Source organism: Pseudophryne corroboree, chromosome 4 (assembly GCF_028390025.1).
Source record: "Pseudophryne corroboree isolate aPseCor3 chromosome 4, aPseCor3.hap2, whole genome shotgun sequence".
NCBI classification, from domain to species: Eukaryota; Metazoa; Chordata; class Amphibia; order Anura; family Myobatrachidae; genus Pseudophryne; species Pseudophryne corroboree.
In genome coordinates, this window is record NC_086447.1 from 856,557,612 (window position 1) to 856,584,878 (window position 27,267).

Genomic DNA, 27,267 nt, shown 5'->3' on the forward strand with positions numbered 1-27,267 from the left:
TCCAAAAAACCCTCCCCAAACAGCACATGACGCAAAGAAAAAAAGAGGCGCAATGAGGTAGCTGTGTGAGTAAGATAAGCGACCCTAGTGGCCAACACAAACACCGTGCCCATCTAGGAGTGGCACTGCAGTGTCACGCAGGATGGCCCTTCCAAAAAACCCTCCCCAAACAGCACATGACGCAAAGAAAAAAAGAGGCGCAATGAGGTAGCTGTGTGAGTAAGATAAGCGACCCTAGTGGCCGACACAAACACCGGGTCCATCTAGGAGTGGCACTGCAGTGTCACGCAGGATGGCCCTTCCAAAAAACCCTCCCCAAACAGCACATGACGCAAAGAAAAAAAGAGGCGCAATGAGGTAGCTGTGTGAGTAAGATAAGCGACCCTAGTGGCCGACACAAACACCGTGCCCATCTAGGAGTGGCACTGCAGTGTCACGCAGGATGGCCCTTCCAAAAAACCCTCCCCAAACAGCACATGACGCGAAGAAAAAAAGAGGCGCAATGAGGTAGCTGTGTGAGTAAGATAAGCGACCCTAGTGGCCGACACAAACACCGGGCCCATCTAGGAGTGGCACTGCAGTGTCACGCAGGATGGCCCTTCCAAAAAACATTCCACAAACAGCACATGACGCAAAGAAAAATTAAAGAAAAAAGAGGTGCAAGATGGAATTGTCCTTGGGCCCTCCCACCCACCCTTATGTTGTATAAACAGGACATGCACACTTTAACCAACCCATCATTTCAGTGACAGGGTCTGCCACACGACTGTGACTGAAATGACGGGTTGGTTTGGACCCCCACCAAAAAAGAAGTAATTAATCTCTCCTTGCACAAACTGGCTCTACAGAGGCAAGATGTCCACCTCATCATCATCCTCCGATATATCACCGTGTACATCCCCCTCCTCACAGATTATCAATTCGTCCCCACTGGAATCCACCATCTCAGCTCCCTGTGTACTTTGTGGAGGCAATTGCTGCTGGTCAATGTCTCCACGGAGGAATTGATTATAATTCATTTTAATGAACATCATCTTCTCCACATTTTCTGGATGTAACCTCGTACGCCGATTGCTGACAAGGTGAGCGGCGGCACTAAACACTCTTTGAGTACACACTTGTGGGAGGACAACTTAGGTAGAATAAAGCCAGTTTGTGCAAGGGCCTCCAAATTGCCTCTTTTTCCTGCCAGTATAAGTACGGACTGTGTGACGTGCCTACTTGGATGCGGTCACTCATATAATCCTCCACCATTCTTTCAATGGTGAGAGAATCATATGCAGTGACAGTAGACGACATGTCCGTAATCGTTGTCAGGTCCTTCAGTCCGGACCAGATGTCAGCATCAGCAGTCGCTCCAGACTGCCCTGCATCACCGCCAGCGGGTGGGCTCGGAATTCTGAGCCTTTTCCTCGCACCCCCAGTTGCGGGAGAATGTGAAGGAGGAGATGTTGACAGGTCGCGTTCCGCTTGACTTGACAATTTTCTCACCAGCAGGTCTTTCAACCCCAGCAGACTTGTGTCTGCCGGAAAGAGAGATCCAAGGTAGGTTTTAAATCTAGGATCGAGCACGGTGGCCAAAATGTAGTGCTCTGATTTCAACAGATTGACCACCCGTGAATCCTTGTTAAGCGAATTAAGGGCTCCATCCACAAGTCCCACATGCCTAGCGGAATCGCTCCGTGTTAGCTCCTCCTTCAATGTATCCAGCTTCTTCTGCAAAAGCCTGATGAGGGGAATGACCTGACTCAGGCTGGCAGTGTCTGAACTGACTTCACGTGTGGCAAGTTCAAAGGGCATCAGAACCTTGCACAACGTTGAAATCATTCTCCACTGCGCTTGAGACAGGTGCATTCCACCTCCTATATCGTGCTCAATTGTATAGGCTTGAATGGCCTTTTGCTGCTCCTCCAACCTCTGAAGCCTATAGAGGGTTGAATTCCACCTCGTTACCACTTCTTGCTTCAGATGATGGCAGGGCAGGTTCAGTAGTTTTTGGTGGTGCTCCAGTCTTCTGTACGTGGTGCCTGTACGCCGAAAGTGTCCCGCAATTCTTCTGGCCACCGACAGCATCTCTTGCACGCCCCTGTCGTTTTTTAAAAAATTCTGCACCACCAAATTCAAGGTATGTGCAAAACATGGGACGTGCTGGAATTTGCCCATATTTAATGCACACACAATATTGCTGGCGTTGTCCGATGCCACAAATCCACAGGAGAGTCCAATTGGGGTAAGCCATTCCGCGATGATCTTCCTCAGTTGCCGTAAGAGGTTTTCAGCTGTGTGCGTATTCTGGAAAGCGGTGATACAAAGCGTAGCCTGCCTAGGAAAGAGTTGGCGTTTGCGAGATGCTGCTACTGGTGCCGCCGCTGCTGTTCTTGCGGCGGGAGTCCATACATCTACCCAGTGGGCTGTCACAGTCATATAGTCCTGACCCTGCCCTGCTCCACTTGTCCACATGTCCGTGGTTAAGTGGACATTGGCTACAGCTGCATTTTTTAGGACACTGGTGAGTCTTTTTCTGAGGTCTGTGTACATTTTCGGTATCGCCTGCCTAGAGAAGTGGAACCTAGATGGTATTTGGTAACGGGGGCACACTACCTCAAGAAATTGTGTAGTTCCCTGTGAACTAACGGCGGATACCGGACGTACGTCTAACACCAACATAGTTGTCAAGGCCTCAGTTATCCGCTTTGCAGCAGGATGACTGCTGTGATATTTCATCTTCCTCGCAAAGGACTGTTGGACAGTCAATTGCTTACTGGAAGTAGTACAAGTGGTCTTCCGACTTCCCCTCTGGGATGACCATCGACTCCCAGCATCAACAACAGCAGCGCCAGCAGCAGTAGGCGTTACACGCAAGGATGCATCGGAGGAATCCCAGGCAGGAGAGGAATCATCAGAATTGCCAGTGACATGGCCTGCAGGACTATTGGCATTCCTGGGGAAGGAGGAAATTGACACTGAGGGAGTTGGTGGGGTGGTTTGCGTGAGCTTGGTTACAAGAGGAAGGGATTTACTGGTCAGTGGACTGCTTCCGCTGTCACCCAAAGTTTTTGAACTTGTCACTGACTTATTATGAATGCGCTGCAGGTGACGTATAAGGGAGGATGTTCCGAGGTGGTTAACGTCCTTACCCCTACTTATTACAGCTTGACAAAGGCAACACACGGCTTGACACCTGTTGTCCGCTTTTCTGTTGAAATACCTCCACACTGAAGAGCTGATTTTTTTGGTATTTTTACCAGGCATGTCAACGGCCATATTCCTCCCACGGACAACAGGTGTCTCCCCGGGTGCCTGACTTAAACAAACCACCTCACCATCAGAATCCTCCTGGTCAATTTCCTCCCCAGCGCCAGCAACACCCATATCCTCCTCATCCTGGTGTACTTCAACACTGACATCTTCAATCTGACTATCAGGAACTGGACTGCGGGTGCTCCTTCCAGCACTTGCAGGGGGCGTGCAAATGGTGGAAGGCGCATGCTCTTCATGTCCAGTGTTGGGAAGGTCAGGCATCGCAACCGACACAATTGGACTCTCCTTGTGGATTTGGGATTTCGAAGAACGCACAGTTCTTTGCGGTGCTTTTGCCAGCTTGAGTCTTTTCAGTTTTCTAGCGAGAGGCTGAGTGCTTCCATCCTCATGTGAAGCTGAACCACTAGCCATGAACATAGGCCAGGGCCTCAGCCGTTCCTTGCCACTCCGTGTGGTAAATGGCATATTGGCAAGTTTACGCTTCTCCTCCGACAATTTTATTTTAGGTTTTGGAGTCCTTTTTTTACTGATATTTGGTGTTTTGGATTTGACATGCTCTGTACTATGACATTGGGCATCGGCCTTGGCAGACGACGTTGCTGGCATTTCATCGTCTCGGCCATGACTAGTGGCAGCAGCTTCAGCACGAGGTGGAAGTGGATCTTGATCTTTCCCTAATTTTGGAACCTCAACATTTTTGTTCTCCATATTTTAATAGGCACAACTAAAAGGCACCTCAGGTAAACAATGGAGATGGATGGATACTAGTATACTTATGGATGGACTGCCGAGTGCCGACACAGAGGTAGCTACAGCCGTGGACTACCGTACTGTGTCTGCTGCTAATATAGACTGGATGATTGATAATGAGATGAAATCAATATATATATGTATGTATATATAATATCACTAGTACTGCAGCCGGACAGGTAGATAATATATTTATTAGGTAATGATGACTGATGACGGACCTGCTGGACACTGTCAGCTCAGCAGCACCGCAGACTGCTACAGTAAGCTACTATACTATAGTAGCATGTACAAAGAAGAAAGAAAAAAAAAACCACGGGTAGGTGGTATACAATTATGGATGGACTGCCGAGTGCCGACACAGAGGTAGCTACAGCCGTGGACTAACGTACTGTGTCTGCTGCTAATATAGACTGGATGATTGATAATGAGATGAAATCAATATATATATGTATGTATATATAATATCACTAGTACTGCAGCCGGACAGGTAGATAATATATTTATTAGGTAATGATGACTGATGACGGACCTGCTGGACACTGTCAGCTCAGCAGCACCGCAGACTGCTACAGTAAGCTACTATACTATAGTAGTATGTACAAAGAAGAAAGAAAAAAAAAACCACGGGTAGGTGGTATACAATTATGGATGGACTGCCGAGTGCCGACACAGAGGTAGCTACAGCCGTGGACTAACGTACTGTGTCTGCTGCTAATATAGACTGGATGATTGATAATGAGATGAAATCAATATATATATGTATGTATATATAATATCACTAGTACTGCAGCCGGACAGGTAGATAATATATTTATTAGGTAATGATGACTGATGACGGACCTGCTGGACACTGTCAGCTCAGCAGCACCGCAGACTGCTACAGTAAGCTACTATACTCTATAGTAGTATGTACAAAGAAGAAAGAAAAAAAAAACCACGGGTAGGTGGTATACAATTATGGATGGACTGCCGAGTGCCGACACAGAGGTAGCTACAGCCGTGGACTAACGTACTGTGTCTGCTGCTAATATAGACTGGATGATTGATAATGAGATGAAATCAATATATATATGTATGTATATATAATATCACTAGTACTGCAGCCGGACAGGTAGATAATATATTTATTAGGTAATGATGACTGATGACGGACCTGCTGGACACTGTCAGCTCAGCAGCACCACAGACTGCTACAGTAAGCTACTATACTCTATAGTAGTATGTACAAAGAAGAAAGAAAAAAAAAAACCACGGGTAGGTGGTATACAATTATGGATGGACTGCCGAGTGCCGACACAGAGGTAGCTACAGCCGTGGACTAACGTACTGTGTCTGCTGCTAATATAGACTGGATGATTGATAATGAGATGAAATCAATATATATATGTATGTATATATAATATCACTAGTACTGCAGCCGGACAGGTAGATAATATATTTATTAGGTAATGATGACTGATGACGGACCTGCTGGACACTGTCAGCTCAGCAGCACCGCAGACTGCTACAGTAAGCTACTATACTCTATAGTAGTATGTACAAAGAAGAAAGAAAAGAAAAAAACCACGGGTAGGTGATATACAATTATGGATGGACTGCCGAGTGCCGACACAGAGGTAGCTACAGCCGTGGACTAACGTACTGTGTCTGCTGCTAATATAGACTGGATGATTGATAATGAGATGAAATCAATATATATATGTATGTATATATAATATCACTAGTACTGCAGCCGGACAGGTAGATAATATATTTATTAGGTAATGATGACTGATGACGGACCTGCTGGACACTGTCAGCTCAGCAGCACCGCAGACTGCTACAGTAAGCTACTATACTATAGTAGTATGTACAAAGAAGAAAGAAAAAAAAAAACCACGGGTAGGTGGTATACAATTATGGATGGACTGCCGAGTGCCGACACAGAGGTAGCTACAGCTGTGGACTAACGTACTGTGTCTGCTGCTAATATAGACTGGATGATTGATAATGAGATGAAATCAATATATATATGTATGTATATATAATATCACTAGTACTGCAGCCGGACAGGTAGATAATATATTTATTAGGTAATGATGACTGATGACGGACCTGCTGGACACTGTCAGCTCAGCAGCACCGCAGACTGCTACAGTAAGCTACTATACTATAGTAGTATGTACAAAGAAGAAAGAAAAAAAAAAACCACGGGTAGGTGGTATACAATTATGGATGGACTGCCGAGTGCCGACACAGAGGTAGCTACAGCCGTGGACTAACGTACTGTGTCTGCTGCTAATATAGACTGGATGATTGATAATGAGATGAAATCAATATATATATGTATGTATATATAATATCACTAGTACTGCAGCCGGACAGGTAGATAATATATTTATTAGGTAATGATGACTGATGACGGACCTGCTGGACACTGTCAGCTCAGCAGCACCGCAGACTGCTACAGTAAGCTACTATACTCTATAGTAGTATGTACAAAGAAGAAAGAAAAAAAAAAAACCACGGGTAGGTGGTATACAATTATGGATGGACTGCCGAGTGCCGACACAGAGGTAGCTACAGCCGTGGACTAACGTACTGTGTCTGCTGCTAATATAGACTGGATGATTGATAATGAGATGAAATCAATATATATATGTATGTATATATAATATCACTAGTACTGCAGCCGGACAGGTAGATAATATATTTATTAGGTAATGATGACTGATGACGGACCTGCTGGACACTGTCAGCTCAGCAGCACCACAGACTGCTACAGTAAGCTACTATACTCTATAGTAGTATGTACAAAGAAGAAAGAAAAAAAAAAACCACGGGTAGGTGGTATACAATTATGGATGGACTGCCGAGTGCCGACACAGAGGTAGCTACAGCCGTGGACTAACGTACTGTGTCTGCTGCTAATATAGACTGGATGATTGATAATGAGATGAAATCAATATATATATGTATGTATATATAATATCACTAGTACTGCAGCCGGACAGGTAGATAATATATTTATTAGGTAATGATGACTGATGACGGACCTGCTGGACACTGTCAGCTCAGCAGCACCGCAGACTGCTACAGTAAGCTACTATACTCTATAGTAGTATGTACAAAGAAGAAAGAAAAGAAAAAAACCACGGGTAGGTGATATACAATTATGGATGGACTGCCGAGTGCCGACACAGAGGTAGCTACAGCCGTGGACTAACGTACTGTGTCTGCTGCTAATATAGACTGGATGATTGATAATGAGATGAAATCAATATATATATGTATGTATATATAATATCACTAGTACTGCAGCCGGACAGGTAGATAATATATTTATTAGGTAATGATGACTGATGACGGACCTGCTGGACACTGTCAGCTCAGCAGCACCGCAGACTGCTACAGTAAGCTACTATACTATAGTAGTATGTACAAAGAAGAAAGAAAAAAAAAACCACGGGTAGGTGGTATACAATTATGGATGGACTGCCGAGTGCCGACACAGAGGTAGCTACAGCTGTGGACTAACGTACTGTGTCTGCTGCTAATATAGACTGGATGATTGATAATGAGATGAAATCAATATATATATGTATGTATATATAATATCACTAGTACTGCAGCCGGACAGGTAGATAATATATTTATTAGGTAATGATGACTGATGACGGACCTGCTGGACACTGTCAGCTCAGCAGCACCGCAGACTGCTACAGTAAGCTACTATACTCTATAGTAGTATGTACAAAGAAGAAAGAAAAAAAAAAACCACGGGTAGGTGGTATACAATTATGGATGGACTGCCGAGTGCCGACACAGAGGTAGCTACAGCCGTGGACTAACGTACTGTGTCTGCTGCTAATATAGAGTCTAGACTGGATGATAAATTATTGATAATGAGATGAAATCAATATAATATCACTAGTACTGCAGCCATAGGTGTGCGCAGGGAGGGTTCCTGGTGCGCACAGGCACCCCCTAATGTCTGGCACCCCGATCTCACATGACTGTTGCAGCGATCGCCGAGCAGGCTGATTACTGTCCCCTCTGCGCTGCACCCTGTTAGGACTTCATTACTGACCGGATGACTGGGTTAATCAAGGGTGCCACTGACACCGGCTTTCACATTACCAGCTCCACTACATGTACAAAAACAAGTGTGATGTGACGTGATTACGTCATGCTGCTCGCACGCCCACCCGTCACACGCCCACCTCTCTCCTTCTATGCTATGCCAAAGCCAGCCACTGATGAGGTGCAGCATGCAGCCAGCATTCCTCTTAGGAAGACAAATTCAATTCAGGCGGTCGGCAGCAACATTGTCACGTCACTCGTTTTTCCAGCAGCAGCTGTACTAGTCTGCGACTGTCAGTATCAGTAAGTGACTGACTTGTAAGTAAGCTGCTGCAGCTTGCAGGGGAAAGAGAGGGGGAACCAGACCAGGCTGAGGAGGAGCAGTGTAATTGCAGTGAGTGCCATCAGGGGTGTTTGTTTAGTTCACATCTGACAATGTATCTGCTTTATTAGGATTGGTACAAGGGTGGATATTTTATATGCGTTGACATTCAATAGATGGTGCTAGGCACGCACCAAAAGGTGGTGCTACATACACCCCTCCGATGGTGCACCTCCTAATAAAATGTGCTGCGCACGCCAGTGACTGCAGCCGGACAGGTACTATATATATTTATTATGTAATGACTGATGACGGACCTGCTGGACACTGTCAGGTCAGCACAGCACCGCAGACTGCTACAGTAAGCTACTATAGTAGTATGTATAAAGAAGAATGAAAAAAAAAAAAACACGGGTAGGTGGTATACAATAATATATATATATATATATATATATATATATATATACAATTATATATATATATATATATATATTAAACTGGTGGTGATTGATTATTAAACTGGTGGTCACTTCAGGTCACGTTGCAACTTGCAACTAGTACTCCGAGGCCTAAGCAGACAATCACAAAATATATTATTATACTGGTGGTCAGTGTGGTCACAACAATGGCAGTGTGGCACTGACTCTGGCAGCAAAAGTGTGCACTGTACGTTATATGTACTCCTGAGTCCTGCTCTCAGACTCTAACTGTTCCCCACTGTCAGTGTCTCCCCCACAAGTCAGATAATACACTTACAGTCACACTATCTATTATCTAATCTATAAATATCACTTCGGCAAGTAGTATAGTAGTATACAGTATAGTAGTACTCCTCCTAATAATGCTCCCCAAAATACTGTGTCTCTCTCTTCTCTAAACGGAGAGGACGCCAGCCACGTCCTCTCCCTATGACTCTCAATGCACGTGTGAAAATGGCGGCGATGCGCGGCTCCTTATATAGAATCCGAGTCTCGCGATAGAATCCGAGCCTCGCGAGAATCCGACAGCGTGATGATGACGTTCGGGCGCGCTCGGGTTAGCCGAGCAAGGCGGGAAGATCCGAGCCTGCTCGGACCCGTGTAAAAAACCTGAAGTTCGGGCGGGTTCGGATTCAGAGGAACCGAACCCGCTCATCTCTATTTATCACTATGCAAATTAAGCAGCCGCAAGGGCCTGATGGGTCCCAGGGGGCTCGCCGAAAGATCATGGAGTTGGGAGAACATTTGACTTCTGCCAAAAATGTCCGAGTGCTGGACTGGCTGAACACTCCCGGCAGGCTGTCAGTGATTAGATAGCTGGCAGTTGCCTGCACCTTCTTGTGCGCAGTGCCTACAGTGTGATTTTAAGGGCAGCACGGATGGTTTACTGGTTAGCATTACTGCCTCGCAACACTCAGCTCATGGGTTCAATTCCCACCATGGCCCTAACTGTGTGGAGTTTGTATTTTCTCCCTGTAATTGCATGGGTTTCCTCCAGGTACTCCGGTTTCCTCCCACAATCCCCCCAAAATACTGATAGGATAATTTGTTCCCAACAAAATGAACCCTAGCGTAAATGTGTACATGTGGTAGGGAATATAGATTGTAAGCTCCACTTGAGCAGGGACTGATGTGAATGGCTAAACTGTAAAGCGCAGCGGAATATGTGTGCGATATACAAATATCTTGAAATAAATAATAAATACACTAGTACAACTACCATCCTCCTGCTATAATCGGCGGGGGAAGATTGGGGGGCATACACTGACTGGGGGAGGCATAATGAGCAGTTACCTGTCTGCTACAATAGGTGGGGGGGGGCACATTGAGGATTGTTTGAGGAAGGGGGACCCCAAATCAGTGTATTGCTTAGGGCCCCATAAAGTCTAAATCTGCATTTGGTGTGTAACTATTGCAGAGTTATATAGGCACACACCAGCAGATTACTGAAATAGTGCAGTAGAAGGGCTGTACTGTGCCCTGTGCCAGCCATTACCCAAACATGCACCCTGACTGATGACATCACAAAGGGTGCGCTGCCACCAGCACTTCCCTGAGTGTCCTGAGGATGCTCCATGGGGTTGCACAGACTGCAGGGTGCCTTACTGAAGCATCTAAAGCACAGGTTCTCAAACTCTGTCCTCAGGACCCCACACAGTGCATGTTTTGCAGGTTACCCAGCAAGTGCACAGGTGTATTAATTACTCCCTGACACATTTTAAAAGGTCCACAGGTGGAGCCAATTATTTCACTTGCGATTCTGTGAGGAGACCTGCAAAACATGCACTGTGTGGGGTCCTGAGGACCGAGTTTGAGAACCTGTGGTCTAAAGGATGCATCAACTGGTGTTGCAGCAGAGAACCTGGTTGTTGGGTGCTGCTCTAGGCACCCTGCTAGCCAGATGAAGGTGCCTGTGGGGCAGCGAGGGTGCTATCCACAGAGCCCAGCACTCTCTGAGGCGGTGCTGTTCGCACACACCTAATTATAGCACTGGATTCAATATATGGATAGGTCAGTTACTAAACAAGTAGTATTAGTTTATAAATAGCAGGTACAGCCATAATCACTATTACATGTACAGTAGTGATGAAGTTAATCTTGACTGGAGTGGGGTTTCAAATACAGTACCTGTAGCTCACCAGCCAGTGAGTGTATGCTGCAAATGGTTAGTGGTACAATGATGCTGGACCAACTTTATAGCCGGTAATAATAACCAAGTCTCTCATAGAATATAAGCAGGAGATGTCTGTCTCCCACCATGCCACTCTACACAGTTTAGAAAAGTTGGCCCCTGCACAAAATATTTTAGAAAATATTGAAAACATGCCACCAAAATAAACAACTTAAGCTGTTAATATAGAGCTATTGATGTTCCTAAAACTTTATTCAGAAAATCCCATATCTAATAACATCATTAATTATAAAATCACATAAACACTTCAAACACTTTACTGGTTAGTGTTGTCATAAAGATTGGAATGAATCAAATAAGTGCTAATTGTATTTACCGTGACAACAAATAATCACTTGTTTCTTAGACAAAGGATCATATCTAAAACATATACAGTTGTGCTCATAAGTTTACATACCCTAGCAGAACTTGTGATTTTCTGGCCATTAGTCAGAGAATATGAATGATAACTCACAAACTTTTCTTTCACTCATGGTTAGTGGTTGGGTGAAGCCATTTATTGTCAAACAACTGTGTTTACTCTTTTTAAATCATAATGACAACAGAAACTACCAAAATGACCCTGATCAAAAGTTTACATACCCCAGTTCTTAATACCGTGTATTGCCCCCTTTAACATCAATGACAGCTTGAAGTCTTTTGTGGTAGTTGTGGATGAGGCTCATTATTTTCTCAGATGGTAAAGCTGCCCATTCTTCTTGGCAAAAAGCCTCTAGTTCCTGTAAATTCTTGGGCTGTCTTGCATGAACTGCACGTTTGAGATCTCCCCAGAGTGGCTCAATGATATTGAGGTCAGGAGACTGAGATGGCCACTCCAGATCCTTCACTTTATTCTGCTGTAGCCAATGACAGGTCGACTTGGCCTTGTGTTTTGGATCATTGTCATGTTGGAACATCCAAGTACGTCCCATGTGCAGCTTCCGGGCTGATGAGGGCAAATTTTCCTCCAGTATTTTCTGATTACATGCTGCATTCATCTTGCCATCAATTTTGACCAAGTTTCCAGTGCCTTTGTAGCTCACACATCCCCAAAACATCATTGATCCACCTCTGTGTTTCACAGTAGGAATGGTGTACCTTTTATCATAGGCCTTGTTGACTCCTCTCCAAATGTAACGTTTATGGTTGTGGCCAAAAAGTTAAATTTTGGTCTCATCACTCCAAATGACTTTGTTCCAGAAGTTCTGAGGCTTGTCTCTGTGCTGTTTGGAGTATTGTAAGCGGGATGCTTTGTGGCATTTGTGTAGTAATGGCTTTCTTCTGGCGACTCAACCATGCAGCCCATTTTTCTTCAAATGCCTCCTTAAAAGTGCATCTTGAAACAACCACACCACTTTTTTTCAGAGAGTCCTGTATTTCAGCTGAAGTTATTTGTGGATTTTTCTTTGCATCCCGAACAATTTTCCTGGCAGTTGTGGCTGAAATTTTTGTTGGTCTACCTGACCGTGATTTGGTTTCCACAGAATCCCTAATTTTCCACTTCTTAATTAGAGTTTGAACACTGCTGATTGGCATTCTCAATTGTTTGGATATCTTTTTATATCCCTTTCCTGTTTCATACAGTTCAATTACCTTTTGCCGCAGATTATTTGACAATTCTTTTGCTTTCCCCATGACTCAGAATCTAGACACGTCAGTGCAGCACTGGATGAAAGATGCAAGGGTCTTTCAGGAGTCCAGAAACTCACTGACCTTTTATACACACACACACACACACACACACACACACACACACACACACACACTGATTTCAAGCAAACAGATCACAGGTGAGGATGGTTACCTTTAGTAGCCATTCAAACCCTTTTGTGTCAACTTGTGTGCATGTTATCAGGCCAAAATCTCCAGGGTATGTAAACTTTTGATCAGGGTCATTTGTGTAGTTTCTGTTGTCATTATGATTTAAAAAAAGTTAACACAGTTATTTGACAATAAATGGCTTCACCCAACCACTAACCATGAGTGAAAGAAAAGTTTGTGAGTTATCATACATATTCTCTGACAAATGGCCAGAAAATCACAAATTCTGCTAAGGTATGTAAACTTATGAGCACAACTATATATATATATATATATATATATATTTATATATATATTCATGGAAGTTAATAAGAATCAATATATAGAAGTATAATTCTTTGACTGACATTGCAACTCTCAGGAGTGCCCTTATAGTTATGCGCTGTGAGCAGAAGATACTGCTGGTCTTATCAGCTTATTGGAAGCCAATGCTTCAGAGCAAATGATTTACCTGACTGCATGCTTTATTAGACATCAAGACTCTGGTGAAAAATATCCTCCCGGACATTGAAAAATGTGCCCCAGTAGAACAATATAAAATGTTGAAAGGAAACACTATTAACAACTTTCATGAAGAGCAACACTTCTACATATATATAAGAGTTAGGCAACAATTAATTTTATTTAAAAAAGTCTAGATGACAGCAAAAAATATATATTTTGTACATTGAAATTCAGGTAATTTACAAAATTTTCTTTTATTAGCAAACATTGTTTTATTGTTTTGCAAGTAGCACAGAGTAATAAAACAAGTAGGGCATACATTAATGTAAAAGCAAATAAAAGCAAATAAACTACTGTATGCTGTTAACAGGCCATTTAGCTAACCTTACCTGTTCATCTCAGGTACTGTAGGGAAACTAACTAAAAAATTTAAAAAACAAAAAAGACAGACACAAATTATGCCATAATTAATGACTGAAATAAATCTGAAATGCTTTTTATTACTGAAATAAATCTGAAATGCTTTAACAAAAGTTAATCTACCATAATTACTGACTTGATATGAATCACACTCAATGGGCTACATTTACTAACATTTGTGTGTTAGGCATGTTTACCCGAGTTCAAATTTGGGTGGTTATGATCGTACATTGGTGTATTTTGAAAATGAAATCCCAGTAATTTACAAAAACTTCTGTTTCCTGGAATTGTGTAATCCAATGGTGTATGCAGTCTTGTTTAGCTGCCGAGTTTGCCAGCGGCCAAACACTCCCAAACATAAAAACTGCACGAATCAGTGAGATCTATGCAGACTTCTCTGTGTGAAACTGTAATAACTTGGAAAAAACTGGAAAAAAAACTGTGAGGTTCCTCTTCCTAAGCATTACCACAAGATTGACCTCAATTACACTTTGGGTTTACCACATATACTTCTAGGTTCCGGTATGAAAGATAGATAGTGTCTAGTTAGACAGTCAATAGATAGACACCATATGTTAGACAGACATTAGGTCGACAGGGTCAAAAGGTCGACATAAAAAGGGTCAAAAGGTCGACATGAAAATGGTCGAAATGAAAAAGGTAGACACCATGTTTTTTTTTACATTTTTGTGGTTTGTGTGGATAGTTTTGTCATCTGGGACTAGTGATGTGCACCGGACATTTTTCGGGTTTTGTGTTTTGGTTTTGGATTCAGTTCCGCGGCCGTGTTTTGGATTCGGACGTGTTTTGGCAAAACCTCACCGAAAATTTTTTGTCGGATTCGGGTGTGTTTTGGATTCGGGTGTTTTTTTCAAAAACCCCTAAAAAACAGCTTAAATCATAGAATTCGGGGGTCATTTTGATCCCATAGTATTATTAACCTCAATTACCATAATTTCCACTCATTTCCAGTCTATTCTGAACACCTCACACCTCACAATATTATTTTTAGTCCTACAATTTGCACGAGGTCGCTGGATGGCTAAGCTAAGCGACCCAAGTGGCCGACACAAACACCTGGCCCATCTAGGAGTGGCACTGCAGTGTCAGGCAGGATGGCCGATTTAAAAAATAGTCCCCAAACAGCACATGATGCAAAGAAAAAAAGAGGGGCACCAAGGTGGCTGTTTGACTAAGCTAAGCAACACAAGTGGCCGACACAAACACCTGGCCCATCTAGGAGTGGCACTGCAGTGTCAATCAAGACAGGATGGCACTTCCAAAAAATTGTCCCCAAACAGCACATGATGCAAAGAAAAAAAGAGGCGCACCAAGGTGGCTGTGTGACTAAGCTAAGCGACACAAGTGGCCGACACAAACACCTGGCCCATCTAGGAGTGGAACTGCAGTGTCAATCAAGACAGGATGGCACTTCCAAAAAATTGTCCCCAAACAGCACATGATGCAAAGAAAAAAAGAGGCGCACCAAGGTGGCTGTGTGACTAAGCTAAGCGACACAAGTGGCCGACACAAACACCTGGCCCATCTAGGAGTGGCACTGCATTGTCAATCAAGACAGGATGGCACTTCCAAAAAATTGTCCCCAAACAGCACATGATGCAAAGAAAAATGAAAGAAAAAAGAGGTGCAAGATGGAATTGTCCTTGGGCCCTCCCACCCACCCTTATGTTGTATAAACAGGACATGCACACTTTAACGAACCCATCATTTCAGCGACAGGGTCTGCCACACGACTGTGACTGAAATGACTGGTTGGTTTGTGCCCCCACCAAAAAAGAAGCAATCAATCTCTCCTTGCACAAACTGGCTCTACAGAGGCAAGATGTCCACCTCATCATCATCCTCCAATTCCTCACCCCTTTCACTGTGTACATCCCCCTCCTCACAGATTATTAATTCGTCCCCACTGGAATCCACCATCTCAGGTCCCCGTGTACTTTCTGGAGGCAATTGCTGCTGGTGAATGTCTCCACGGAGGAATTGATTATAATTCATTTTGATGAACATCATCTTCTCCACATTTTCTGGAAGTAACCTCGTACGCCGATTGCTGACAAGGTGAGCGGCTGCACTAAACACTCTTTCGGAGTACACACTTGTGGGAGGGCAACTTAGGTAGAATAAAGCCAGTTTGTGCAAGGGCCTCCAAATTGCCTCTTTTTCCTGCCAGTATACGTACGGACTGTCTGACGTGCCTACTTGGATGCGGTCACTCATATAATCCTCCACCATTCTTTCCATGGTGAGAGAATCATATGCAGTGACAGTAGACGACATGTCAGTAATCATTGGCAGGTCCTTCAGTCCGGACCAGATGTCAGCACTCGCTCCAGACTGCCCTGCATCACCGCCAGCGGGTGGGATAGGAATTCTTAGCCTTTTCCTCGCACCCCCAGTTGCGGGAGAATGTGAAGGAGGAGATGTTGACGGGTCACGTTCCGCTTGACTTGACAATTTTCTCACCAGCAGGTCTTTGAACCTCTGCAGACTTGTGTCTGTCGGAAAGAGAGATACAACGTAGGTTTTAAATCTAGGATCGAGCACGGTGGCCAAAATGTAGTGCTCTGATTTAAACAGATTGACCACCCGTGAATCCTGGTTAAGCGAATTAAGGGCTCCATCCACAAGTCCCACATGCCTAGCGGAATCGCTCTGTTTTAGCTCCTCCTTCAATGTCTCCAGCTTCTTCTGCAAAAGCCTGATGAGGGGAATGACCTGACTCAGGCTGGCAGTGTCTGAACTGACTTCACGTGTGGCAAGTTCAAAGGGTTGCAGAACCTTGCACAACGTTGAAATCATTCTCCACTGCGCTTGAGTCAGGTGCATTCCCCCTCCTTTGCCTATATCGTGGGCAGATGTATAGGCTTGAATGGCCTTTTGCTGCTCCTCCATCCTCTGAAGCATATAGAGGGTTGAATTCCACCTCGTTACCACCTCTTGCTTCAGATGATGGCAGGGCAGGTTCAGGAATGTTTGGTGGTGCTCCAGTCTTCTGTACGCGGTGCCTGAATGCCGAAAGTGGCCCGCAATTCTTCGGGCCACCGACAGCATCTCTTGCACGCCCCTGATGTTTTTTAAATAATTCTGCACCACCAAATTCAATGTATGTGCAAAACATGGGACGTGCTGGAATTTGCCCAGATGTAATGCACGCACAATATTGCTGGCGTTGTCCGATGTCACAAATCCCCAGCAGAGTCCAATTGTGGTAAGCCATTCTGTGATGATCTTCCTCAGTTGCCGTAAGAGGTTGTCAGCTGTGTGCCTATTCTGGAAAGCGGTGATACAAAGCGTAGCCTGCCTAGGAATGAGTTGGCGTTTGCGAGATGCTGCTACTGGTGCCGCCACTGCTGTTCTTGCTGCGGGAGGCAATACATCTACCCAGTGGGCTGTCACAGTCATATAGTCCTGAGTCTGCCCTGCTCCACTTGTCCACATGTCCGTGGTTAAGTGGACATTGGGTACAACTGCATTTTTTAGGACACTGGTGAGTCTTTTTCTGAGGTCTGTGTACATTTTCGGTATCGCCTGCCTAGAGAAATGGAACCTAGATGGTATTTGGTACCGGGGACACAGTACCTCAATCAAGTCTATAGTTGCCTCTGAATTAACGATGGATACCGGAACCACGTTTCTTACCGCCCAGGCTGCCAAGGCCTGAGTTATCTGCTTTGCAGCAGGATGACTGCTGTGATATTTCATCTTCCTCGCAAAGGACTGTTGGACAGTCAATTGCTTACTGGAAGTAGTACAAGTGGTCTTCCGACTTCCCCTCTTGGATGACGATCGACTCCCAGCAGCAACAACAGCAGCGCCAGCAGCAGTAGGCGTTACACTCAAGGATGCATCGGAGGAATCCCAGGCAGGAGAGGACTCGTCAGACTTGACAGTGACATGGCCTGCAGGACTATTGGCTTTCCTGGGTAAGGAGGAAATTGACACTGAGGGAGTTGGTGGTGTGGTTTGCAGGAGCTTGGTTACAAGAGGAAGGGATTTAGTGGTCAGTGGACTGCTTCCGCTGTCACCCAAAGTTTTTGAACTTGTCACTGACTTATGATGAATGCGCTGCAGGTGACGTATAAGGGAGGATGTTCCGAGGTGGTTAACGTCCTTACCCCTACTTATTACAGCTTGACAAAGGCAACACATGGCTTGACACCTGTTGTCTGCATTTGTGTTGAAATAATTCCACACCGAAGAGCTGATTTTTTTTTGTATTTTGACCAGGCATGTCAATGGCCATATTCCTCCCACGGACAACAGGTGTCTCCCCGGGTGCCTGACTTAAACAAACCACCTCACCATCAGAATCCTCCTTGTCAATTTCCTCCCCAGCGCCAGCAACACCCATATCCTCATCCTGGTGTACTTCAACAGTGACATCTTCAATTTGACTATCTGGAACTGGACTGCGGGTGCTCCTTCCAGCACTTGCAGGGGGCGTGCAAATGGTGGAAGGCGCAAGCTTTTCCCATCCAGTGTTGGGAAGGTCAGGCATCGCAACCGACACAATTGGACTCTCCTTGGGGATTTGTGATTTAGAAGAACGCACAGTTCTTTGCTGTGCTTTTGCCAGCTTAAGTCTTTTCTTTTTTCTAGCGAGAGGATGAGTGCTTCCACCCTCATGTGAAGCTGAACCACTAGCCATGAACATAGGCCAGGGCCTCAGCCGTTCCTTGCCACTCCGTGTCGTAAATGGCATATTGGCAAGTTTACGCTTCTCCTCAGATGCTTTTAATTTTGATTTTTGGGTCATTTTACTGAACTTTTGTGTTTTGGATTTTACATGCTCTCTACTATGACATTGGGCATCGGCCTTGGCAGACGACGTTGATGGCATTTCATCGTCTCGGCCATGACTAGTGGCAACAGCTTCAGCACGAGGTGGAAGTGGATCTTGATCTTTCCCTTTAACCTCCACATTTTTGTTCTCCATTTTTTAATGTGTGGAATTATATGCCAGTATCAATAGCAATGGCCTACTACTATATTTACTGCGCAAAACTAAAATGCACCACAGGTATAGAATGTAGATAGATAGTATACTTAATGGATGACGACACAGAGGTAGGTACAGAAGTGGCCTACCATACTGCTATAAGTATATATAGTATACTGGTGGACACTGTCAGCAAACTGCAAAACTAAAATGCACCACAGGTATAGAATGTAGATGGATAGTATACTTAATGGATGACGAGTGACGACACAGAAGTAGGTACAGCAGTGGCCTACCGTACTGCTATATATAGTATACTGGTGGACACTGTGTCAGCAAACTGCAAAACTAAAATGCACCACAGGTATAGAATGTAGATGGATAGTATACTTAATGGATGACGAGTGACAACACAGAGGTAGGTACAGCAGTGGCCTACCGTACTGCTATATATAGTATACTGGTGGACACTGTCAGGAAACTGCAAAACTAAAATGCACCACAGGTAAGGAATGTAGATGGATAGTATACTTAATGGATGACGAGTGACGACACAGAGGTAGGTACAGCAGTGGCCTACCGTACTGCTATATATAGTATACTGGTGGACACTGTGTCAGCAAACTGCAAAACTAAAATGCACCACAGGTATAGAATGTAGATGGATAGTATACTTAATGGATGACGAGTGACGACACAGAGGTAGGTACAGCAGTGGCCTACCGTACTGCTATATATAGTATACTGGTGGACACTGTCAGCAAACTGCAAAACTAAAATGCACCACAGGTATAGAATGTAGATGGATAGTATACTTAATGGATGACGACACAGAGGTAGGTACAGCAGTGGCCTACCGTACTGCTATAAGTATATATAGTATACTGGTGGACACTGTCAGCAAACTGCAAAACTAAAATGCACCACAGGTATAGAATGTAGATGGATAGTATACTTAATGGATGACGAGTGACGACACAGAGGTAGGTACAGCAGTGGCCTACCGTACTGCTATATAAAGTATACTGGTGGACACTGTGTCAGCAAACTGCAAAACTAAAATGCACCACAGGTATAGAATGTAGATGGATAGTATACTTAATGGATGACGAGTGACGACACAGAGGTAGGTACAGCAGTGGCCTACCGTACTGCTATATATAGTATACTGGTGGACACTGTCAGCAAACTGCAAAACTAAAATGTACCACAGGTATAGAATGTAGATGGATAGTATACTTAATGGATGACGAGTGACGACACAGAGGTAGGTACATCAGTGGCCTACCGTACTGCTATATATAGTATACTGGTGGACACTGTGTCAGCAAACTGCAAAACTAAAATGCACCACAGGTATAGAATGTAGATGGATAGTATACTTAATGGATGACGAGTGACGACACAGAGGTAGGTACAGCAGTGGCCTACCGTACTGCTATATATAGTATACTGGTGGACACTGTCAGCAAACTGCAAAACTAAAATGCACCACAGGTATAGAATGTAGATGGATAGTATACTTAATGGATGACGAGTGACGACACAGAGGTAGGTACAGCAGTGGCCTACCGTACTGCTATATATAGTATACTGGTGGACACTGTGTCAGCAAACTGCAAAACTAAAATGCACCACAGGTATAGAATGTAGATGGATAGTATACTTAATGGATGACGAGTGACGACATAGAGGTAGGTACAGCAGTGGCCTACCGTACTGCTATATATAGTATACTGGTGGACACTGTGTCAGCAAACTGCAAAACTAAAATGCACCACAGGTATAGAATGTAGATGGATAGTATACTTAGTGGATGATGACACAGAGGTAGGTACAGCAGTGCACTCTGCACTGTACTCCTCCTATATAATATTAATTATACTGGTGGTCCCCAGTCCACACAATAAAGCAGCACACTGAGCACAGATATGGAGTGTTTATCAGGTAGACAACGTATACTGGTGGTCACTGTCAGCAAAACTCTGCACTGTACTCCTGCTATAGCTGCTCCCCAGTCCCCACAATTAAGCAGTGTGAGCACTCAGCACAGATATATTATGCAGCACACTGAGCACAGATATGGTATGGAGCGTTTTTTTCAGGCAGAGAACGGATAAAAACTGGTGGTCACTTATCAGCAAAACTCTGCACTGTACTCCTCCTAACAGCTGCTCCCCAATCCTCCCCACAATTAAGCAATAAACCAATCAACTTCTACAATAAACGGAGAGGACGCCAGCCACGTCCTCTCCCTATCATCTCCAATGCACGAGTGAAAATGGCGGCTACGCGTGGCTGCTTATATAGAATCCGAATCTCGCGAGAATCCGACAGCGGGATGATGACGTTCGGGCGCGCTCGGGTTAGCCGAGCAAGGCGGGAAGGTTCTAACCTGCCTCGGACCCGTGTAAAAAAGGTGAAGTTCGGGGGGCTTCGGTTTCCGAGAAACCGAACCCGCTCATCACTATCTGGGACCCCCAATTGTAGAAAGGCATACCCTCGCGGGGCTCGCTGCGCTCGCCACACTTCGGGCACGGTGGCTCGCTGCGCTCGCCACAAGGTTTATGACCAACTCTATGCCGACATGGATAAAGAAAGTATGAAATAGTCCAAAAACTTGTTACATAAAATAAAAACATTTGTCTATCTTTTTTATGTTGACCATTTTCATGTCGACCTTTTGACCCCGTCGACCTTTTTATGTCGGCCTTTTGACCCTGTCGACCCTGTCGACCCTATCGACCTAATGTCTGTCTAACATATGGTATCTATCTATTGACTGTCTAACTAGACACTGTCTATCTATCAAACGGATATTATACTTCTATGGGGATTTTTCCCCAAAGTAGCATATGGGTTCCGCACGTTTGACAGGCTAGCAAAGCTAAACCAATCAGGAGAGCACTACTACGTTGCGCTCACTGATTGGCTGCTGGGACCTCTAATGACAGATGTCACATGGAGGTTCGGCATTCGGGGAAGAGAATCTATTTATGTACACAAATATTCCCTTACATCCATTTGGAATTGGGATTTTTTTATTTTTTTTATTCTGGATGCCTACATGGACCAAAGATTGACACAGGAAATAGGCGAGCATGTTTTTTTAAAAGGTTACGTATGGATTTCTACAGGAGAAGGGGACCAAAGGGCTGTGGCAGATTGTAGGTATGTGTGAGTGTGTGTACAAGGGTGTTTTATTGAGGCTATACTATCGATGGTGTCCATGTAATGTCTTTATTGTAACATTTGTTTTACTGGTGGGACTAAAGGTACCAGTGGGCCCTTTAATGCCCTGCATGCAGGTACTTTTGGATCTCAAAGTACCAGCATTCAAGGGAGGCTTGCTGGAACCTGGAGTTCCACCAGTAAAACAGAATATTTAATCTTTCTTCTACACTGAATTCACAGACTATCAACTCGGCACCCACAGTCCAGGGCTGCCTGGGATAGCCTCGGGCTTCAGCCTTGGCCCTTGGGTGTCCTCTTTATTGGCGAGGTCCCCACTCCACCTTGTCCAGGGCTTACTATTTTGGGGGTAAATGCTAGGGCCTCAAGGACCAGTATAAATGTGTTTCCCGGTCGTGGCATTATCTCCTTCACAAGAGGAGCCTGATGCTGGTTTTAAAAATACAGGGGATCACTATTTCCTTTTCCCCATTTATTTTAGAACCAGGACCATCTCAAAGAGCCCAGTGCTGGTTATGCTGAGGAGGAGGACCCCACACAGCTTTTTTCTCTGTTTTTAAAAACTTTTTTTTACAATTTTATACAGAGAAGGCTGCACGGATCTCACTGATCCATGCATGCTTCTTCGAACATGCTGTCCAAAAGGTGGTCTATTTCAAACATCTAGTTTGGTCCAAGTTTCCTCCATTTACACCAGTGTTTGTATAATTCCCACCTGTGTTTGAAAATATGAATCTTAGTAAATTTCCTTGTTCTATTGATGCCTATTGAAAATCCACCCAAGTTTTACTGATGGTGTATTTGGTAGAATACTCAGGTTCACCGTGTTTTGTACTTTTATTTGACCAAACAATGGAATATTTAGTAAGATTCATGTTTTAAATGTATTTAAATGTCCAAGTTTGAAACTACACCTGTGTTTGCCAACTCAGGCAAACACGGAGGTTAGTGAATTTACCCCTAACATTCTTACCATGTTTTATGCAAACACAGATTCCCATTCATAATTTCTAGATCAACTTGTTCGTGTTCTTTGTGCTCCGAACATAAGATACTGAGTGGGTAAGTCCCGAGCACAGGAACGTGACACTGAAATAAGTACGAAAGTATAGCAGTAACCACTAGGACCCTAACTCCGTTGTTCCACCCACGTGGTCAGTCTACGCCTGCGAGACTATGTGTTGTCGGGCCCACCGCAGCCACGTTTGAATGGCGGATTAAGTCTGCCCAACTCCGATGCCCCCCCGGTCTTAATATGAGACAAGGCATAAACTGAGATGGGATGAGTACAAGGGGACCTCTAACTAAACAAAACACAGAGCTAGGGGCTACTTCAGAACTAAATACTAAATGTATGTGCGGCACGGCCACCAATGGAAAAAGGCAACAAAGGTAACACTGTCCACACCCTACACGGCACCGTTGTGAACCGGGGAGGACAGCTATGGCGGAGCACCTCTGCAAAAACACTGGCAACAAGTGTAAGAAATACTACGGCCAAGGCCACAAAATGTGGCAAGGCCGCTACTCACAACACCGGGGAAACAACCGTAGGTGAATCGGAACTTGGAGATCTCGGACACAGGTTTCTACCAACAGGAAGGCAGGAAGGACTCCAAAGATTGACTTCCGAACACCAGTACTCAGTACCACAGGAACAAGGTAGACCGGACCACAGAACACCAGACAGGGAATTCTCCAGAGCAGGAACAGCTCACAGGAAGCTATCACCGGTGTCTGTGTAAGGCATTGAGGGAGAATATAACAGGAAACTGCACCAATAGCTGCAGAGACCCTAAGTTGATAATGTCGTGCAGCTGCCCTGCTGCACGATCGCAAGCTGACAGGTGCAATTACTTATATGGCAACGGGGAATGTGGTCTGCCTGTGCAGTCCCCGTTGCCAAGGACCCTGCGGCTCAGAGTGCTCAGTGTCCTGGCGTTGGCAGCTGGCGAGCAGGGAGCAGGAGGAGGCGCGGCGGACGTGATGAGCCAGGACCATTGCTGCAATGGTTGGGCGCTGGCACGAGCCGCCGCACCTAACAGTACCACCCCTTGAGGAGGGGTTAAAGAACCCCTATATCCAGGTTTATGAGGAAATTCCTGAAAGAACAACCTGCTAAGCCTAGGGGCATGCAAATCCTTGTCAAGGACCCAAGACCTTTCCTCTGGGCCGTACCCTTTCCAATGAACCAAAAAATAGAGCCGACCACGAGAAAATTTAGAATCTAAGACCTTCTCCACTAGGAATTCTTGTTGACCCTGAACATCCACCGGAGGTCTACACTGGGAAATTTTCTGAGGAAATCTCCTGGAAAAAACATATGGCTTCAATAGAGAACAATGGAAAGTGTTGCCAATTTTAAGTGACATTGGCAACCGTAGCCGAAAAGCCACTGGATTGACTTTTTTGAGAATAAGGAATGGTCCAATAAATCTGGGTCCCAATCTAGCTGAGGGTTGTCGGAGCTTGATGTTGCGGGTTGACAACCACACCTTATCCCCTACCTTAAATGTGCATGGGCGTCGTAACCTATCAGAAAAAAAAATTCTACCGAAAAGCAGCCTTCTTAAGGACAAGGTGTACCTTCCTCCAAATAACTTTGAGACGGGAGGTTAAGGTCAAAGAAAAGCTGAATAATTGGGAGTAGAGGAATTGGCTCTAGGGTGAAAGCCCAGGACCAAAAAGAACGGAGAATCCTTGGTGGAAGAATGGCAAGGGTTATTGTAGGCGAACTCGGCCAGAGGAAGAAAATCTGACCAATCATTCTGAAGTTTGGCAGTATAAAGACGTAAATATTGTTTTAATGACTGATTCACACGTTCAGTCTGCCCGTTAGACTATGGATGGTATCCAGACGGTAAACAGAGTTTCATGTTTAACGAGGCACAAAAACGCTTCCAAAAATGGGCAATAAACTGCGGTCCCCGGTCTGAGACTATATCCACGGGTAAACCATGACGCTTTAAGACATGGCGGAGGAACAGAACTGCCAGAACTTGAGCGGAGGGTAATCGGGGTAAAGCAATGAAGTGGGCCATTTTACTAAAACGGACCACAACTACCCAAATTACCTGGAACCCAGATGAAAGAGGAAGATCCACCACTAAATCCATGGAAATGTGTGACCATGGCCTGAGTGGAATAGCAAGAGGTATGAGTTGCCCAACCGGCAAGGATCGGGACACTTTATGCTTAGTACAATCCTGACAGGAAATTACAAATTCCCTAACATCCTTAGAAAGATCCGGCCACCACACAGAGCGAGAGATTAACTCCAAGGTTTTAGCAATACCAGGATGGACAGCAACCTTACTATCATGGAACTCTGCGAGGACACTGCTTCTCAAGAACTCAGGAATGCAGAGACAACCAGCAGGAGTATTACTGGGAGCCTGCTGCTGAACCTGGACAAGCTGTGTGAACAAATCCTGTGTGAGGCCGGCCCGGATGATGGATGTTGAAACAATGGGAGTTGCAGAAGAGTGGTTATTGTGAGCCGGAAGAAAACAACGTGACAGGGCATTGGCCTTGGTGTTCTTATAACCAGGCCTGTAGGTGATGATAAACTTGAATCGTGCATTAAGCCATTTAGCAGGTTCAATATACTGTAGATTTTTGTTGTCAGTGAATACCGTAATGGTATGCTTAGCTCCTTCATGACAGTGCCTCCATTCCTCAAAAGCCCAATTGACTGCCAGCAATTCTCGATTACCAACATCATACTTGGTTTCAGCAGAAGAGAATTTCCTGGACATGAAGGCACAAGGGTGTAACACCAGAGACTTGGGGTCTTCCTGAGAAAGAATGGCTCCCACTCCAACCTCTGAGGCGTCCACCTCGACAATAAAGGGAAGATCAGGGTTGGGGTGTCTGAGAACTGGAGCTGAGACAAAGGCCTGTTTGAGGGCCCGGAAGGCAGACTTGGCTTGAGGCGACCAGTTGGAAGGATCAGCTCCTTTTCTTGTTAATGCCACAATAGGAGCAACTAAATCGGAAAAGGCATGAATAAAAAATCTAATTCGCAAAACCCAAAAATCGCTGGATAGCCTTCAGATTAGTGGGTTGCGCCCAACTTAGGATAGCCTGGAGTTTCTTAGGTTCCATAAAAAACCCCTTAGGAGAAATAATATACCCTAAAAAGGACACCTCGGTGATGTGGAAATCACACTTCTCCAATTTAGCGTACAAATGGTTCTCCCGCAACCTTTGAAGCACTTGCCGCACATGGACAACATGCTGTTCAGGAGACTCAGAGTAAATTAAAATGTCGTCCAAATAAATGACCACGAACTTCCCTAGAAAGTCGCGAAGGACATTGTTAATAAGATCCTGAAACACAGCAGGAGCATTAGACAGACCGAACGGCATCACAAGATATTCGTAATGTCCGGACTGTGTACTTAAAGCCATCTTCCACTCATCCCCAGATCTTATTCGGATGAGGTTGTAGGCTCCCCTGAGATCAATTTTGGAGAAAACGCAGTGCGGAGCTGATCAAACAACACCGAAATCAACGGCAAGGGGTAGGTGTTTTTAATAGAGATGAGCGGGTTCGGTTTCTTTGAATCCGAACCCGCACGAACTTCACTTTTTTTTCCACGGGTCCGAGCGACTCGGATCTTCCCGCCTTGCTCGGTTAACCCGAGCGCGCCCGAACGTCATCATGACGCTGTCGGATTCTCGCGAGGCTCGGATTCTATCGCGAGACTCGGATTCTATATAAGGAGCCGCGCGTCGCCGCCATTTTTCACTCGTGCATTGAGATTGATAGGGAGAGGACGTGTCTGGCGTCCTCTCCATTAGAATAGAGATAGATAGATTAGATAGAGAGAGATTGTGCAGAGTCGCAGACAGAGTTAGTTTACCACAGTCAGTGACCAGTGCAGCAGCTAGTTAACTTTTATTTAATATAATATATCCGTTCACTTCTCTCTGCTATATCCGTTCTCTGCCTGAAAAAAAAAACGATACACAGCACAGTCAGTCACACAGTGTGACTCAGTCTGTGTGCACTCAGCTCAGCCCAGTGTGCTGCACAGTCATCAATGTATAAATTAAAAGCTTATAATTAATTGTGGGGGAGACTGGGGAGCACTGCAGGTTGTTAGCAGGAGCCAGGAGTACAATTATATTAATTAACAGTGCACACTTTTGCTGCAGGAGTGGTGACCAGTGCCTGACCACCAGTATAGTATTGTTGTATACTACTAATATCTCTTTAAATATCAACCAGTCTATATTAGCAGCAGACACAGTACAGTGCGGTAGTTCACGGCTGTGGCTACCTCTGTGTCGGCACACGGCAGGCAGTCCGTCCGACCAGAATTGTATTATTTATTATTATATACCTACCACCTAACCGTGGTTTTTTTTTCATTCT